This window comes from Peromyscus maniculatus, chromosome 4, assembly GCF_049852395.1.
Source record: "Peromyscus maniculatus bairdii isolate BWxNUB_F1_BW_parent chromosome 4, HU_Pman_BW_mat_3.1, whole genome shotgun sequence".
Taxonomy (NCBI): Eukaryota; Metazoa; Chordata; class Mammalia; order Rodentia; family Cricetidae; genus Peromyscus; species Peromyscus maniculatus.
In genome coordinates, this window is record NC_134855.1 from 101,883,332 (window position 1) to 101,901,904 (window position 18,573).

General features: G+C 41.6%; 1 protein-coding gene across 14 annotated transcripts in view; it reads left to right on the forward strand.

Moving 5' to 3' along the window:
* Positions 1–8,622: 8,622 nt before the first annotated feature.
* The window catches only part of Sema6d (semaphorin 6D), a 569,376-nt gene continuing 559,425 nt past the window's right edge, over positions 8,623–18,573 (forward strand). For all 14 annotated transcript variants that reach the window (XM_076570515.1, XM_076570530.1, XM_076570523.1 and 11 more), the window contains exon 1: positions 8,623–8,928. The gene's annotated coding sequence lies outside the window, so the exon portion shown is untranslated. The remainder of the gene's footprint in view (positions 8,929–18,573) is intronic.

Below are 18,573 nucleotides of genomic sequence, written 5' to 3' on the forward strand. Positions count from 1 at the left end.
AATACGACTTGGACAGCACAGGAAACAGCTCCAAGAACCAACCAATCAAGAGTCTCCCACACAACAAAGGAAACGATAAGCAGAATGAACAGGTAGATACAGAATGAAAGGAAATCACTGACAGCTACATTTCAGACAGGGCTATGGGTAGGCTTTATGAAAATCTATAAATGTTAAACACCAAAATATTATAATTGACAACTAATAAATGGGTTAATAAATGAAAAGACAGTTTGGAAAAAAGGAAGGAAGAAAGGGAGGGAGGGAGGGAGGGAGGGAGGGAGGGAGGGAGGGAGGAAGGGAGGGAGGGAGGAAGGGAGGGAGGGAGGAAGGAGGACAATCATTTTTTAAACTGTCTAAGAACAATAACATACAGAGAAATGCAGTAGTATGGCTGTCACCAAGAAAACAAGTGGTGACAAGTACTGGTGAGGATATGGGGAAAGAAAACTTTGCTGGTGGGACTAAAAACTGGAACAGCCACTGTCAAAGTAGTATGGCAGTTTGCCAAAAAGTTCAAAACAGATCCAGCTGTTCCACCTCTGGACATTGACCCAAACAACTCTACCATACTGCAAACATACTTGCACATCCATGTTTATGGCTGCTTTACTCCCTAGCGAGGAAGTAGAACCAGCCTAGATGTCCATCAACAGATGAATGGATAATGAAAATGCGGTGTGGTGATATTTTAATTGTGCTGAAATGTGATTTTATTTGTATGTTAATAAATAAAGTTTGTTTGGAGATCAGAGGTCACATAGTGAGGTCACACAGTGAGCCATGAACAGAAATCAGGCGGTGGTAGTCCACGCACTTAATTCAATCACATGGTCAAGGACACAGCCAAGTGTGGTGACTTGAGCCTTTAATCCCAGTACCAACCATAGAGACCTGGAGGTCTGTATAGACAGGCAGTGAGGAGGAAGTCATGTGGCTGGGTTTAGAGCCAATGAGAAGGCAGAACAGAAAGGCAATAAAAACACAGGTTAGATGGAAAGAAGCTTTCTCTGGGGAAGCGACGGCCGGCGAGGTGGTAAGATAAGGTAGTAGTGGCTCTTCGCTAGTTCTCTGATCTCTTTGGCTATTACCTCTGTATTTGGCTCTGTGTTTCTTATTTAATAAGGCTGTTCAGAAATTTGTCTGCAATGTGGTGCATATATAGAATGGGATTTTTGTGGTGGTATTGTGTTCCCCAAAATATTGTGTATCCTAATAAACTTATCTGGATTCAGAGAACAGAAAAGCCACTAGATACTTAGGATAGGCAGTGGTAGCACATGCCTTTAATTCTAACATTCCAAAGGCAGAAATCCATCTGTTCAAAGATACAGCCAAGCATGGTGACTCATGCCTTTAATCCCAGGGAGTGATGGTAGAACGCAAAAAGTTATATAAGGCATGAGGACCAGAAACTAGAAGCATTTTGGCTGGTTAAGCTTTCAGGCTTTGGAGCAGCAGTTCAACTGAGATTCATTCTGGATGAGGACTCAGAGGTATCCAGTCTGAGGAAACAAGATCAGCTGAGGATCCAGCGAGGTGAGGAAGCTATGGCTTGTTCTGGTTCTCTGATCTTCCAGTTTCACCCCAATACCTGGCCTCAGGTTTGACTTTACTAATAAGATCTTCTAAGATTCCTGCTACAGATTTTATTCAGCTATAAAGAAAAATGACATAAAAGTTTCAGGCAAATGGGTGGTTCTGAAAATTACTATGTAAAATCGGGTAACCCAGACTCAGAACCACATTTCTCTTTCATATTTGTATCCTGAATTCAGTATGTGTGTGCATGTGTGCATGCATGTGTGCATGTGTGTGTATGTGTATGTGTGGTCCATGAAACTAAAAATGGTACCACAAGAGGGGAAAATGTTCTGAAGAAGCAGGATATACTAGAAAGTACAGAATATAAAAGAAGAAATTAGGCTATTGGAAGTAGAAGGGTTCAATTGTGGGCAACAGGGAAAAGGAGCCAAAAGAGGGAAGGAAAATCTACAATTACAAGTGGAGTTTGATAATTCTATATGAAACTTCATATGCTGTAGCTTAATTAAAAATAAATAAAAAGGCAGAAGTATCACGTAAAAGTGATAGGACTCTGTGCTAGTAAAAGTATAATCACAATTATTTAAGGTGAAATATTAATCTGTGACATTAACAATCATAGTATGGCTTGAGAAAATCCCATGAAGAAGAAGTAGGTTTTAACTGGGAAGGTATTTTTAACATCGGAAGACATTTTTTAACAACCATTTCCCTTTGTCCCCTTTTCTGTCTCCAACTTGTACAGCAGTGATGGTGTTTTCACAGACATCAGAGGCTCGAGATGGCCCAGGAACGATGCCAGGAGCTTCATCCTGGTGACTACAAAATCACACTCCTTGCAGCCAGTTGGACTTCACCCTCCTGATAAAGGAGACAGAAGCCACCTTTGCTGTGAAATGCAGCCATCACTAATTGAATTCACATAGGTAAGTCAAAATACAGGAAAAGTAAAAGGTACTTAGGATGAATGGGAATTCCTACAGAGCAAAGCAGAATGAATGAAACAGCTTCCATTGATCAATAGATGTTGCTGTTCTGGGGCTCCCAATTGAATTTTTAGATGAAAAAGGCAAAGCATCAAACATTTCTTGCAGAGCAATTCTCCAAGGCTCAGCCAGAATCAAAGACTTGGTGGTATCGCCCATTATTACTTATTAATTATTAGTATTACCACTTGCCTCTTAGAATTCCATAGCACTTTGTCAATTTCACAACACTTTTAGCAAAGTTGCCTCACATCCATCTACTCCCTTATATGACTAATAGATTTTAAGAACTTAGTATGTGCAAATCCTTGCAACAGGCATGGCTGGAAGATACAGCGTAGTGTGGAATTATGTCAGACCAAGCCAAAAATACATCGAGACATATTGACCAAGTACTCTGTATGAGGCCTTATTTTGGACATGCAGGTACTTCCTCAAGAATTAACGTTATAAAATGGCTATGGTTATTTCTTTTTTGAGAGTGAGGTATCTAAACAATAAATTGATTAGAAACTCATTGTTTCACTCAACTAACAAATACTCGAAGTTAGAAACTGTCCAACTCTTGCCTACAAATAACTTTAGTCCAACATGAAGACTTCTAGGAGTCTAAAGAAGAATAAAAATGATAAGCTTATATACTTATTTTTGGCATTTATGTGTATGTGGTACGTGTGTGTGTGTGTGTTTGTGTGTGTGTTTGTGTGTGTGTGTGTGTGTGTGTGTGTGTGTGTGTGTTCACATGTATGTGAATGGCATGTGGGTGTGGGTGTAGCATGAATTTTAAAAGTTCTTATTCATAAAATCAAACCCGAGGCGAATTATTGGGGTCCATGCTGGTAGATCAGAGAGATAGAACAAGCCACAGCTATCTCACCTCACCAGTTCCTCAGCTGGTCCTGTTTCCTCAGACTGGAAGCTTCTGTGTCCTCATCCCAATAGCTCTCAGCTGAACTGTGTTGCTCCAAAGCCTGAAAGCTTAACCAGCCAAATGCCCCTAGTTTCTGGTCCTCACGCCTTATATATCTTTCTACTTTCTACTACCACACCCTTGGATTAAAGGCTGGCTTTCTGGGATTAAAGGTGTGTGTCACCATGCTTGGCTATTTCCAATGTGGCCTTGAACTCACAGAGATCCAGAGGGATTTCTATCTCTGGAATGCTAGGATTAAAGGCATGTGCTATCACTGACTAACTAGTGGCTTGTCTGTTCTCTGACCCCAGGTAAGTTTATTAAGGTACACAATATTTTGGTGAACACAATACCACCACATGTGGGTGAGCATGCTTATGTGTGCACATATTTATAGAGGCCAGATTTGATTGTTGGGCATTTGTCAAGGACTCTTCCCCTTACATATTAAGGCATTTCATTGGCACCCAGAGTTCCCAACTCCCTAGTCTAGCTAGCCTGTTTGCTGGAGTCTCCTTGTATCCACCTACCATGTGCTATGTAGGGTTACACGTGGGCCACCCTGCCCACCTGGGATCCCAGCTCCAGTCCCTATGTAGCTGGTACTTTTACCTGCAGAACTATTTTCTCCAACCCCAAGAGATAAATTTAAGAGATTACAGTTGTGAAGTGGGAAAGGACATGGTTTGTACTCTGTTTCTGTGGAACAGGAAATGAAGTTACAACTGATTTACTGATTTGCCACATACATTAGCATCCTCTCTGCCTTTGTCTTTTTGGACAGCTTGCATATATCTTGATGCCAGAAATCCTAGAGGACAGATTGCAAAAAGAGAGGAATAATTCAACTACTGTTATCTAGAAATACTGTACTGAATTCAAGAGCCATGAATGGGGGTGGAGTAGTTATAAGTGGGAAAAAAGCCACAGTGGAATTTAATTCTTTATCTGTTGAACTGTAACATGGGGAACACTGTACAAGCCAATGAGAAATCACCCAGTGGTTGAGTATTTGCGACTCTGAGACTAAACTTTACAGAAATCAACTCTTTCTCTCTTTCTAAAGCAAGGTGACATCCCCAGATCAGTGAAGAATCAATGAATAACTTTTAATTTAGGCTCAGAAGTTCCAGCTACTATGTAGTTAGTAGCACGATGTGAAACAAAGACAATTTAGTGCCCCAAACACCACATGGAGTATTGAGCCATATTAAAAGTTTATTAAATGGCCATCTATAGTTTAACTGGAAGTGTCCTGGTTTACATAGTTCAAAAGATAATCAAATTAAATCTACTATATTTTAATTTAAAGTACATGGATCTTTCAGAGATCAAGAGAATCTGAAATACATTGATGAAAAGCCTATAAATGGTTTATTATTTTAAAAATTCTTGCTTTTAATTTAAGGCATGTATAATTTTGTTACCCACTAGGTAGTTTTAGCATGTGTCCTTAAAATGCAGCTATATCTTACTTTGATTTTTATATTGGTCTACTCTTAAGTTTAAAGTGTTCAACACACAACAGCTGATATATGTCTGGTGTTGGGGAGTCAGTCTCTAGAGCTGGCTCCTCGCTCAAATAGGCCTTTATTTCTCCTGACTGGGGACTATTCTTATCTGACAATAGGTAATTTTTGCATTTCTAAACATGGGCACTGAAATCCTACATACTGTAAACTGGAAGAAAATTTTAATTTCTGTAGACTTTAGAAGATATTCTTGGATAGCTGATAACAAATTTCAAGTATCAAATCTATTGTTAAGTCTTGTATCTCCTAGCTATTACATGTACTTCTAAGAAATGAAATAGCAACATTTAAATCAAAGGGGTTGATGTTACTTCTCATTGGGAGTCAGTCCTTCTTCCTCACTAAATGGTTCTTCCAGCCATGGAAAAGAACAATGACCAGTTGTTTGGGATATCTTCTGATTCTTTGACCCACGGACATGGAAAGATACCTTACATATTCAGGAATTTGTTCCCTTAAGATGCTACAATAAATTACCATAAACTTGATTTTGGTTAGCCCTTGTTGTATGACAAGTGTTTTCCTGGGGAGATGAAACACATTTGTCTACTCACCCAAAAGAAGGTTCCCACAACAGACCAAAATATGGATACCACCAAAGTCCAACTTGGTGAACCAATGAGTTCTCTGAGGTTTACTTATAGGAATATGGGTGAAGAGTTACTTACAGGAGCAGAAATGACTCAAAGACAGCTGCACCACCAAAGCTCACCCCAGCATGGGTGACAGCTCACAAAGCTCAGAACCTGGAGGACACTGCACAGCCTTCAGAAAGCTCACCAGGATGAGAGTGCTCTTTCCAGTCACCTCAGTCAGCCTAAACCTCTTCCAGGCAGCTCTTCATGTCTGAAGGCCTTTTTTGAACCTTGACTCTGCTTACTCTGGCAGGGAAACGCCTAGAGAATCCGGTCAGTTTCAGGGAGTTCATGAAGTATTTTGGGGTGGTGGTGGTGTTTATTTCTTGCTTAAGGAGTTCTCCTGGAGGATGGAAGTTTTTAATCTTGGAGAAGACTGTTATAAAACAGCCCTAGAAGTCATATTTCTAAAATCACATCCACTGGATAGAAACCAATCTGAGCTATATTCCCTCCAGAGGATCTGTGGAGGAGACTCTTCAATGCTTCTCTGGCTCCTGTGTCCTCTGCCACTGGCTAACTGGTGGTTACATTGCTGTAATCTTAGCCTTCAAGTACATTTTGTCCTCTCTATGCTAACTCTACCTTTGTCTCCCACCCATGAAGCCATGTGATTTCATTTAGAGTCCTCACCAGTCAAGGTAATCTCTCCACCTGAAGATATTTAACTACATCTCCAAAGTCATCCATCACAATAGGCAAGATTCAGAGGTTCCAGGGAACTGGGACTTGGCTATCCTTGGTGTCCACTGGTTTCCTCACAACTTGAAGGTCATCTTGCACATGGAGCCATGTTTCTGGAAGTCAAAAATTAGCCTGGCAGTGTGCTCTGTCACAGGCAGTTTAGCTGAGGTGTCTTCCACAGATCATGAAGGGCCTTCCTTGTCTTGGTTAGGATTTCTATTGCTTTGAGGAAACACCATGACCAAAAAGCAAGGTGGGGAGGAAAGGGTTTATTTGACTTACACTTCTAAATCATAGTCCATCATTGGAGGAAGTTAGAACAGGAACTCAAACAGGACAAGATCCTAGAGGCAGGAGCTGATGGCACAGGGGCCATGAAAGGGTGCTACTTACTGGCTTGCTTCCTCTGGCTTTCTCAGCCTGTCTTCTTATAGAACCCAGGACCATCATCCCAGGGATGACAACACCCACTGTGGGCTGAGTGCTCCCCCAGTGACCACTAATTGAGAAAATGCCTTACAGCTGGATCTCATGGAGCCATTTACTCAACTGAGGCTCCTTCATCTCTGATGACTCTTATGTCCAGTGGACACACAAAACTAGCCAGTACAGACCTGAATCCAAATTTGAAGGCTGAGTTATTCCACACAGACAACCTGAAGTGCTGAGATGGATCATGTCCCTCACATGTTTTAAATGAAGGCTATAGTGGCCATGACCTCACCAAGAGTTCTTGATCTGGGAACAAATATCTGTGTCTAACTGTCCCAATAGTCCACTAGACTTCTGCTCAGTTTCTGGCAATGCAGTTAAACATGGACGAATCCATATGAGTTATTTTAAAGTATTTGTTACTTAATAGGTATAAAACATTGTGGTAAGACGGGTGTTGTGCTGGGCATCCAGTCCTTGCTGTGGTGATTCATAGCCTTTTGATTCCCCTCTGCTCCTGGTGTCATCTATAAAGCAGAGTTCTTAGAGCAGTGCTGGCTGGTGGCTGGTCCTTTTGAGTTAGTAAGCACGAGCTGCTGTTTGTTTCCAGGGAGAAACTAAAGTGATAAGGTTATCTGGGTGAATGGCTAGGGGCAAGATATGGGCATGTAATTTTTATTGTAGGTAAGAGTTAAGACACAGGGTGCAAGAAGAGATCTGACCTTTATTTTATTTAAAATTCTTACGAGAGTAAGATTAAAATAAGAAGAGGTAAAGAGAACAATAAGATCTTGTTAAAGAAAAGTGTCTGGGTGGTTTTCTGCGGTAGTGGTCCTTAAAGTGGTTTGTGGCTGGCCAGGTGGGCATATAGTATAGTGTTAAGTGTAGTGTTTAGAAAAGGCTCAACAAACTCGAGCTTGCACATGTGTGAGACTTGGAGCCCAGGCTCTACAAAAAGCTTAGAAGTGTCACATTTAGTGATAACCAAGTTATTAACCCTCTCAAGCCTCACCATTGTATGAGAAATCACTCAGGCAAATGTAAAATGTCCCTGGGTTTCTACAGGACCTAGTATTTGGGATACAGCCAAGCATAAAGTTAAACTCCTCATTTCAGTGTGATTAAAAAAAATGACCAAAGCGTGTCTACATAAGTGAAGGGTGTTTTTGAGCATTCGTGAATTTATACTATGTCTTGAGGATTACACTAGAGGCTGCTGACAAAGTTACAACAGAGAAACATGGAAAGTTTCCTAATGTCTTTGTGACTGAACCAGTGAAGAGGCAGCCCTCAGAAAGGAACGTCAAACTTTGCTGAAAGAAAAAAAAACCTAAACAATAAAATATTTCTACAAACACACACACACACACACACACACACACACACAGAGAGAGAGAGAGAGAGAGATAGAGAGAGAGAGAGAGAGAGTAGATAAATAGATAGATAGATAAATAAATAAATAAATAAATAAATAAATAAATAAATAAATAAATAAATAGACTAGGAAATAATGGTAGGTTGATTTGGCTAAAATGATGCAAGGAACTTTGGGAAGGTTTTTGCAAGTGGAAACAGCTGGGCTGACAGCCTATCCCTCAAGGCCAGTGACTAATCAGTGATTGATTCCTGGGAATAAACACATCTCTATAATTTTATTAAATTACGTTACTACATTAAAAGTAATGCATGGCTCAACAACAACAAAATACATCGTCACACATGACACACGGCATACAGCCTATATTGCATCGCAGTGACACCATCAACCCGAGGACCTAGGTGCAAAGGCTGGGCTTGTGGAAGGACCGGGCACCTTCCAGCCTGAGTCCAGAGGTTCCCAGGCGGGCGGGGACCAACGGGGGAAGTTGAAGCCGAGAGCGAGCGCTGAAGCACGTGGGCTGAGGGGGTGGGAAGACGCCGGGCGGCGGAGTAACCGGTGAAGTGTCAAAGAGGCAGGAGTGGAGGGCTGCGGGGGTGACAGGGTGTGGTCTGCCTGGAGCGGGCGACGCGGGAGAGCGGGGCAGAGGCCTGGGGCTGCGGATGGTGCCGCGGCTTGCCGGGGGCGGTGACAGCGCGCAGCTGAGCGGAGGCGAGGGTGTCCCGGGCTCGCCAAGTGCCCAGCTCCAAGCTGTTCCAGCGCCCTCGCCGGCCGCGGGGCCGGACACCTGCGAGTGAGGAGCGACTGACGCTCAGCCTTCCCGGTAAGTAAGTGTCTCTTGTCTCCGCCGCCCGCGCCCTTCGCTGCCCACTGGAGCTCTCGGAAAGCGCGCGGGGCTCGGCGGCATCCAGGGATGCTCCTGCCGCGGGCGGAGACCACGGATAAGGACCCGGGAGCCAGGAGCCGGGAGCCGGGATGGGGACCAAAAAGAGATTAGAACCAAGGAGCAGGAATTGGAACTAGAGAACTGGGATTGGGACCAGGAAGCGGGATTGTGGACCAGGGAGCGGGAATGGACAGTGGAGGGACTGGGACCCGCCCGAGGCCCCGCCGCTCACCCCGGCGACGGCACAGTGGCAGGCTCGGATGTTGCCCATCTTTTGTGTCTTATGGGATCCCAGAGCCCTGCCAGGCCAGGGGCGGGCCAGAGGAAGCCACTTTAAGGCTCCCGGCTCCACCTCTCTCCACCCCACAGCTCTGGGGATTTCAGTGTGGGCCACCAGGCGCCGGTGCCTGCCAGAACCCGCGGGGCGGCTGGTAGGTGGTGGTTGGACCACCCCGCAGCACCGCTGGGCTTGCGTTGTTTTTAGGTACAGCAGCTCTAACTGGTGGGTGTTGGGAGGCAGGGTTGACTCGGGAGCTCCGAGTCCGTGGCAGGGAACCACTTGCTTCCAGGCTTTTCTTGGGGTCTGGACGGGCAGGGTGGGGAACCAGAACCCGAGGCCCGAGCGTCCCGCGCCCAGGCTTGTGCGCCAGCTAGCAGGTGCTCACTGGGTGGGTCCCTTGTCTGGCTCATTGTTCGCCGTGACTGTTCTTGGGGCCGGGCTGGGCAACACAGACACAGCTCATAGGGTTAATAAAAGTGGTGACTTGGAGGAGTGAGGGTCGGAGCTGATTTACCATTCATTTTGGAAAGGGACTTCTCGGTTCAGAGAGCAAGAGTAGTCGACAAGGGAAACCGTCCCCGAGTGCAAAACTTAGATCTGACTGATTTAGACCGACAGCCCAGCGAATGGAGCTTCAGAAGCAGAAATGATATCCCCCTCCTGCACTGAAATTGTTTTCAGAATAATGAAGGTGGAGTTTGAAGCGTTTGGGACAACTGCTGTTTTCCTTTGCTAGCACCTGTTTCCCTAAAAGATTCTTGGGCGGGGTTTGTTCTTTTTTTTCCAGCCCTTTCCCCCTCTTTGTGGATTTGTGTTCATTCTTTTTGTACCTTCAAGTAGTGAGATTGCATGGTTCTGGGAGAGGAGTCCCTTTTAATAAACAAAGTGTAATTTCTTCAGTCCACATCACCACACAGTGGTTTGGAGTCCATGGCTCCCCACCCTAGCAGTGATGTTAACATTTATGGATGGAAGTGGAGCCAGAGGCAGAGGGAGCCTCATCTCCCTCCTCTCCTCCTTGGGGAGCCCCAGGACATCTTGAGCAAAGCCTTTTCTTCCATCACAGCATATACATCCTTATTTGGCTTTTCTCCATTATTTAAATGACAATGATATCACCTGTTCATGGTGTCAGTGCCTTAGTCCCTGAACTAAGGATGCATTTGTTCCCCCTTTTCCTTATGTGCACAACTCTTAGCAAGAGATATTTAAATATCATTTCATGTAGGTACTGCACGCACACATGTTTATGCATACGCTTTATGCATCTGTAGTCGGTCTTGAATATCAGTAGTTGCTAATAAACACCACTGCCCTTCTCCGTGGATTTGATGTTGCTGTGCCCACGACCTGCTAAGTGCATTGTCTGCTGAATCCTGGAGTTCAGCCCCTAGGAGAAAGACCTCATGTGAACATCTCTCTGACCATAGCTTTTTTTTGCTCTTGGAGGGAAGAAGAATTGATGGAGAAGTGTGGGTGCTGATTACAGTACGAAAAGCTGTATGGCTGATTCTAAGACTAGAAGTGTGAATTAGGTAAATGATAAACAGCAGTGGAAACCTGGGCAGGCATCTCAATTCCACAGACACACACACAAAGTATAATGTGTTCTCCTTCTCTCGTCCCTATCACTTTTAATGTTTATATCCTAAAGTGTTTCTTTTTTTTTTTTAATGACAGCTTTGCTTTATTGGTGATTTTCATATTGAAAAGAACTTTCCCTATAGCCTATTGTTATATCTCACTTTTGACACTGTGACATTCACTGGACGCACTGAATTATCTGTACAGTTTTTCTTTTGTTTGTTTGCACACGGTGTCCAAGTTAGCGCAGGAACAAATGAGCAATGAATCAGCCGAGTTCTAATGAAGATTAAGACATGAAAGTTATCCACAGCTATGTTTAAACCGAGCACTCATTTAACCACCTTCCCACATGACCAATTTCAGTTAGTAGCTTGTTCATCTTCCAAAGTCTCCAGACTCCACATTCTTACTCAGATTGATGACTACACTAAATCTTGATTGTAAAAGAACAGAACTTAATTATTTGGGTCTCATTTATCAGTCAGCAATGTTTAGCATTGCCAAAATAATTATTTCATTGAAATATGCCTGACTTTAAAGTGGGTTGGGAAAAGTCTTTTTTAAATGTGTTTCTTCATGAAGGAAAAACCTAGTCCTTAGAAAGCCATAATTTCACTGCCTTGAGGCCCTGTAGCCATTTGTATTTATTGAGTTTTCTCTTCCACAGAAAGAAAGAGCCATTGTTTTGTTGTCTAGGAGCTGAAGGAAGATAGAAAGTGAGAAAAGAAAAGAAGCAGTTATAAATGTTATTTACTTTTTCCGAGGGAGAAAATGTGATTTAAACAAATACTATTTGTCTTCTTAAAGGTATACTAAAACCATATGAAGGGCCATTAAGAAGTTTTCAGTATATAATTGTTATTACTAAAATTTCATGACAAGTTTCTAGAAATAAAATCTGTACTTTTAAGCCAGTCTGTGGGTATTTTCATCATTCTATAAATTATGAAGTGCTACTGAATCACCATTATGGAAACATTGAAATTTCATCAAATATCTATTGGAGTGCACCGTCTTTTTCCAAGTGCATTCATTGTAATAGTCTGTCCGTTGAGATTTAAAAGAACATCATTGATGTCATGGTGTGCTTTGCATTTTAAAATGGCAGCTAATGAATTACAAACATTCATTACTCTACAATCACTTGCTGTAATTTCTCAGGACCCCCAAATAGAGAATTATTTGTACTGTACACTGTCATTCAAGTCATTACTGAGTCTATCTGGTCCACATTTCTCCAAAATAAATAGTTTTTTAGACCAATACCTGTAAAACCTGAGTCGTTTGATATTTTCCCTCTGTGTCGTAAATGTATGGTAAATATGTTCCACATAGCCTGGTGAAGGGACATAATGTGAAACACTTGTTGGGGAGTGGTGACTGGCCAGGGAAGGGGTGAAAAGAGAAGAGAGTAACTTCCATTAAAACTCAAGTCAGAACTTAACAGGCAGAAAGAAGATCAGTTTTCCCTGAGTGGAATGCACTCAGAAGTTCTGCTGGGCCCATAAGTCCAAGCCCATGTCAGGTATTTGGCTTCCCCAGATTCCACTTTCCTAAGCAGAAGCCCTGCCTTTACTGGCTACATTTGAATGCCAGCTTTGGCTTTCCATAGGTATCAAAGGCTCTCTGTTTTCTCATACTGTTGTAGGGAGGAGTGCTGTTCCATTTATGGGAGAATGAAGTATGTCAATGTGTGTTTCCAGAATATTTTAGCAAAAACTTTTTGGTTTTCTTCCATGACTACTTACTGAATGTTTATTAAACAAGAAATGTTTGAAGTTCAGTTTGCTTGAGTAGACAAAACCAGAAATGTTGGTCAAATGACTAAACTAAGTTCTTTAAAATAGTCCTTTTAGTTTCCTTTGATGTAAACTAATTGAAGAAAATATTATTGAGTTAAGTGTTGAATTTAAAAATCAACAATGATTTCTATTTCTTTTAAGATGAAGATCAACTTAATTAACAATAAGGAAAAGCATTTATGAGATAAAGACTAAGACAGTCAATTTAATAATTCATGTATATATTAAAATGTGTTTTCAGGAAAGTAATGTAGGTTTCTTAAGTGGCTGAAACAAATGATCTGATCTACAACGCTGCTCTTTTTCTCCTTTTCCTTATCTTACTCTGTTTATCTACTCATTTTCTCTGTCAAGATACATAATTTTGTTTTCCATTGTAGAATGAGAGGACTCATCAAAGTAGATAGAAAGGAGTACTTAGGACAGAATCTAAATAGGTCTAAAAGGAGGGTTAATGGTGATAGGAGAGTAAGCAAACCAAGAGATAAACTCTGATCCCAAGCTACTCTGGATTCATGGTAGCTATATCTTGTCTGGATGAAGCTGTGATAAATAACTAACAATTGAGTCAATTTCTGCTTACTTCTGTAGCATTAAAATGAAAATCCAAACCCTGTTCTTAACGGCGTTGAGTACACACTTCCTAGTGGAGCACTCTCATAGCAAGTCTTAAGCAGTTCAGCAAAGCAACCACATTTTCCATCAGAAGGAATTCCCCTTGGAGTACATAAAACTCAAGCATTCTTTATAGGTGAGGCTGCAAAGGAATGTTGGGGAACTACTGTGAAGCCATGGAACTGGAAACTCAGACACTTCTTTCTCTTTTTTTTTATTTTTTAACAAAAACAAATTTATTTTATGTGTACGAGTGATTTACCTGCCTGAATGTTTGCTCACTATAAGTGGGTAGCGCCTTAGGGGGCCAGATCCTGGGACTAGGCTTAAAGACAGTTGTTGGCCTCCAAGTGGTTGCTGGGAATTGAACCTATCCTCTCTCTGGAATCCCTGAGCCATCTCTCCAGCTCTTCAGACTTCTCCCCACTTCTCTTCATGCGTTCTCTTCTCTCCTCCCATTTTTCTTCTTCCCTCCTCCTACTTGCCCTCCCTCCTCTCCTCCCTCCCACCTTCCTTCCTTCACTCCTTGGTTTTTCCACTTGCTGCTTGCCTGGCACTTATTGGTAGGTGTGGCCATTCCAACAGCAAGCTTCCCCCACCAGGCTGGCAGCTTTGGAAATTTCTGTCCATGTAAATACAGTATTTGTTCTAAGTATTGCCCTTAAGAACAGTAGTTAAGCTTAAGTGCCCACTGCTTGTTTCCCTTTGTACTAGAATCAACAACCAGTTTCAGCTTTTAGAAGAGACCACCCACAAAAGTGTTCCCTTTAACTATAGAAAATCTGGGTAGGAGGCGGGGAAAGGAAGCAAGAAAAAATAAACTTGAAAAAAAAAATAATTGATCCAGGGTGACATGTTTGCAGCTAAGGCCATAAAGGGATTAAAGTCCCAAATCTAAGTGGCTGCCTCTCCGCTGCATGGTGGACATGACTGTCTTTTTCTTCAGACATCTCAATTAGAATTAATGTTAAAGGAATTTAATGTCTAAAATGCAGATCTGTTGTCCCGAACTGAAACTCCGGTTATGATGAACACTGATCACTTAAATGAAACCTTTAAAGAGATCATTGAACACAATAAAAATCTGCATATGAGTACACTCACTGTGCTTCCAATTATGGTATAAATAGTGCATAAAGCTTTAAAATTTCATCAAATTATTGTTTCATTGACATGCAAATTAACTGCTGACATCTAAGGTATGTGCCACGTGATGAGTCCTAATTGGTAAGAAACCTGAGAGGATTATTTATAGACCACACTGCCACACAGTGCAGGCATGAACTCTTGCTGCTCAGGTGTGTTCAGGTTGATGTTTAGGCTTTCATTCCATTTGGGCAAAGAATTTGTCTTCTAATTGTCCTTAAAGGGAGTGGAAATTAGCTAACTGTTCCTCATCAGCTTGTCCTGGCATGAGAAACTTTGGGGGTAATGGATTTAAACTCAAGGGTTTGGAAATACCATTTTTATCCTGAGCATGTAAAATAAAGTTCACAAGAGAAAAGTTAGTAGAGAAGTTGAATATTTATTAAGTGGATTAATTTTGAAGAGTAGCTGCTTCTAAAGATGTAAGTGGAAATTCTATTTTTATTTTTCAATGGCACTTGAGGTCCAGTTATACATTGTGTATGAGAATTACAGGAAAAAATTATTGTGTATCTCCATTGCTCATACTAGATTATTGGGTTTCACTGTGGGCTTTCTTTATTCCATATATGTGTCCATTAAATGTTTGCTGTTTGTTCTTGTTTGGTGTGCATGTGGGCCTGACCTCATGAGGTTGTCATATTTATGTGGTAATATCTACTTTAAAAAGTGCAACTTCTAAGAGAACTTCACCATTTACTAACTTAAATTTTTATTATTATTATTATTATTGTAAGCAACCTAGAATGTCCAACTTTGCCTGCTGGATTGGTCAAACGACAGAAAAAATTTAAACATGTGTCAATAAACTAAACTAAAATGGTTATTTCTATTTGAAGGAATCATGATAGTTGGATTGAACGTAATGAGAATGTGTGTGTGTGTGTGTGTGAGATTGAGAGAGAGAGAGAGAGAGACAGAGAGAGAGAGAGAGAGAGAGAGAGAGAGAAATTATTTTAGTCATGCTGAAACTAGAAATGTAAAGATATCCTAAAAAGACGATACAAACATGGCATTTGTCTTAGTTATTGTGGTCATTGTAAAACTAAGCAGGCAATCTAACTGTTGCAAAAAAGAAACGCATGGAAGGGGAAACATGCCTCATTTTCAGACTTCTCACTAACGTAAATGGTTCTGCAGCCTGTTAGTGTTTACTGACAAGTGGCTTCAGGAGTAATAAGGCTGTCCTGTGAGTATGATCAAGGCAACTTTGATCTTTCCACAGCTGAAGGTTTAAAAGGAAAAGTATCTTGTAAATAGAAAAAAAAAAGACTTAACTTTCATTAACTTGAAATAGAACTTACCCTGTTCCAGACATTGAAAAACAGGACTGAGTATTAACAAAAAGAAAAGTCTGCTGCCTTAAAGAGTGAGAATAAAGTGGGTACTGCAGGTGAATAAGCAAAATAGACATGCCCAACAGCTCAGGGCTTGTGAGCCTGAGGAGGGATGTGCTTCTCAGTTTGGGTGGGTGAGAAGTGGGAAGGTAAAAGGGCAAATGCAAGCATAGAAGAGGAAAGTAGTGGCCTGATCACAGCCCAGAGCTACCAGGATGAAGGCAGAAATTCTGAGAAATATAAAAAATATGAAGTTCACCAGGAAGTACCACAGTACAGTGGCCATCAGGATGCAGACAAAGATTTTTCAAGTTTGGTCCTGATGAAGGTTGACTTCTTCTAAAACCCGAGTCACTGAACATGCTAGAGGAAAGGGTCAAACCATGCTGTGACCTCGTTCATTGCCATAAGTGGTTACTGGTTTCAGGTAATCTGACTACATACGTGACTCTATTCATTTTCCTGGAAAACTGCAGGACAGTTTCTCTTCTCTTCTAGAACACTCCTGTGGCTATGGCTCACTCTCAGATGAAGGTCTGTCTTCTTGCCACTGTTAATATTGAAGGCATCAGAAAATGGCCTTCATGGACACCTACTGCTACATCTCTCCATCCATGCCCAGCCCTCGGCTAATCTGCATTCTTGCAGGTTCTCTCATAAAGCAGTGGCAAATGTTCAATAGTTGTAGTGAAATGTGATGCAAAATAGGTAACTAATTTATTAATAAATGACTTATAAATTTCATGTTTATTTTCTCAGCCTTAGGAAACAACCAGGATTTCAATAAAAATATTTATATGAGTGGAATTAGTAAGACAAGTGAAAAATTAGATACAGTGCCTAACCAAAGATAGAGTGGGAAAAAAGAGTAACAACAACAACAAGAAATTATCTGTGTTCTTATGACAGAACTTTATGTGGTGCTGGGGATTGAACCCATTGTCTTGTCCATGCTAGACAAATGCTATTCTACTGAGCTGCATGTAGCTAGCCCCTAGTAGAATGTTCAGCGATGTTTATAAGCAGTTTTCCAAAGGCCAGCTGTGGTGATATTGGGTTCTCCCCAATACTGTGCACCCTAATAAACTTATGTGGGGTCAGAGAACAGAACAGCCAGATATAGAGGCCAGAAAATGGTGGCAGACACGTCTTTAATCCTAGTATTCCAGAGGCAGAGATCTGCCTGGTTCTGTGTGAGTTCAAGGCCACAATGGAAACAGCCAGGCATGGTAACTCATGCCTTTAATCCCAGGAAGTAATAGCAAAAAGCAGAAAAGTATGTATGACATGAGGACCAGGAACTAGAGGCTGGTTAAGCTTTTAGCCTGGTTAAGCTTTTAGGCTTTTGAGCAGCACAGTTCAGCTGAGAGGCATCCAGTCTGAGGAAACAGAATTAGCTGAAGAATTGGCAAGGTGAGGTGGCTGTGGCTTGTTCTGCTTCTCTGATCTTCCAGCATTCACCCCAATACCTGGCTCCAGGTTTGTTTTTAGTAATAAGACCCTTTAGGATTCATACTACAGGAAGCTCTTAACAAAATGAAAGTAGATGTGATACAGAATGCAAAGCTTCACTAATAGAGAATAACATGTTGAGTACGTACAACAGAAGAATAGATACTGTTAGAAGGCTGGCCCATGGAACACTGAAAGGAGCATATAGCAAATCCTTTGTAAATACGCCCAGTTTAGAGAAAAACTGGTAGGTGGTTCTTGTGGGAAGCCACCTTTGTATTGTGATTCGGCTGTCCCTGAAAGCTGTATCCCCACCAGGCATTCCTCAGGCCCATGATATCTATTCTACCAACAAGACCTTGTGGGATTTCAACACAGATACATCATAGACCCACTTAATTCTCCATCTTCTCCACTGTCCTTTTGGCCATCACTTTTGGGATAAACACTGCCCAGCTTTCCTACAGGCTTTCTTCCTGACTCCTGCTTTTGCCAAAACAATCATCTGAGAGGTTGTAATTGTATCATCTGATGCATGGACCCTGGGTCTCTGCTGAGTCTCAGCATTGCCATTTCCAAGCTAAGCTATAAGACAAGGGATTGGGGGAGTTGCTTCTCTTCTGTGTTTCCATCATTAAAAATGAGGTTGTCAATAGCTAGCTTCTGAAGTTGTCAAAAGGATCAAGCAATAATCAAAAATAACATAAGCTCTATTATGTCACAGCTATTTGTCAAGTCCTGTCCCTTTAAGATCATTTGCAAGCTTCTTATTGCACTTTGAGGGTCATATTCGAAGTGATTCATTCAATATGATTGGATACAATCATATTCATCAACTTTGACATTGGCTACTCAAATCTTCTTCAGGATTTCTACAGAAACCAAATCCTGTCCTGACACAGACCCCTTCCTTGCTAATGCTTTTTTGCAAGTTTTCCTTGACTTCCACTCTTCCACAGACTCCTGTCATTCTTTTTTATCATTTCTCCCCTCATAGAACCTATTGCAATTTGTGCTGTTGACTCCTTTCCTCTTTACTTGATGACTAGAATTCAAACCTTGTGAAGCAAAGTTAGTATCTGCCATGTGGTTGTTCTTGTGTTCCTAATAACTGTCATAAAGCCCAAAGCACATAGTAATGACTATAGGTATGAGTGGGAAGAGGGAAGGAGGGAGAATGTAGACTATATTTCTAGAACTGTCTTCACATTCACAAGGTCTGAGAAGAGGTAGATACTTGATAATTAATATTTATTTCTACTTCAGCTCTGGTATGCAGGACATTAAACTGTTTCTTAAAACACAGGTGCATTTCCCAAGAGGTAGAGAATTTGGGGAGAGATATCCAGTGAATAAGGAGATT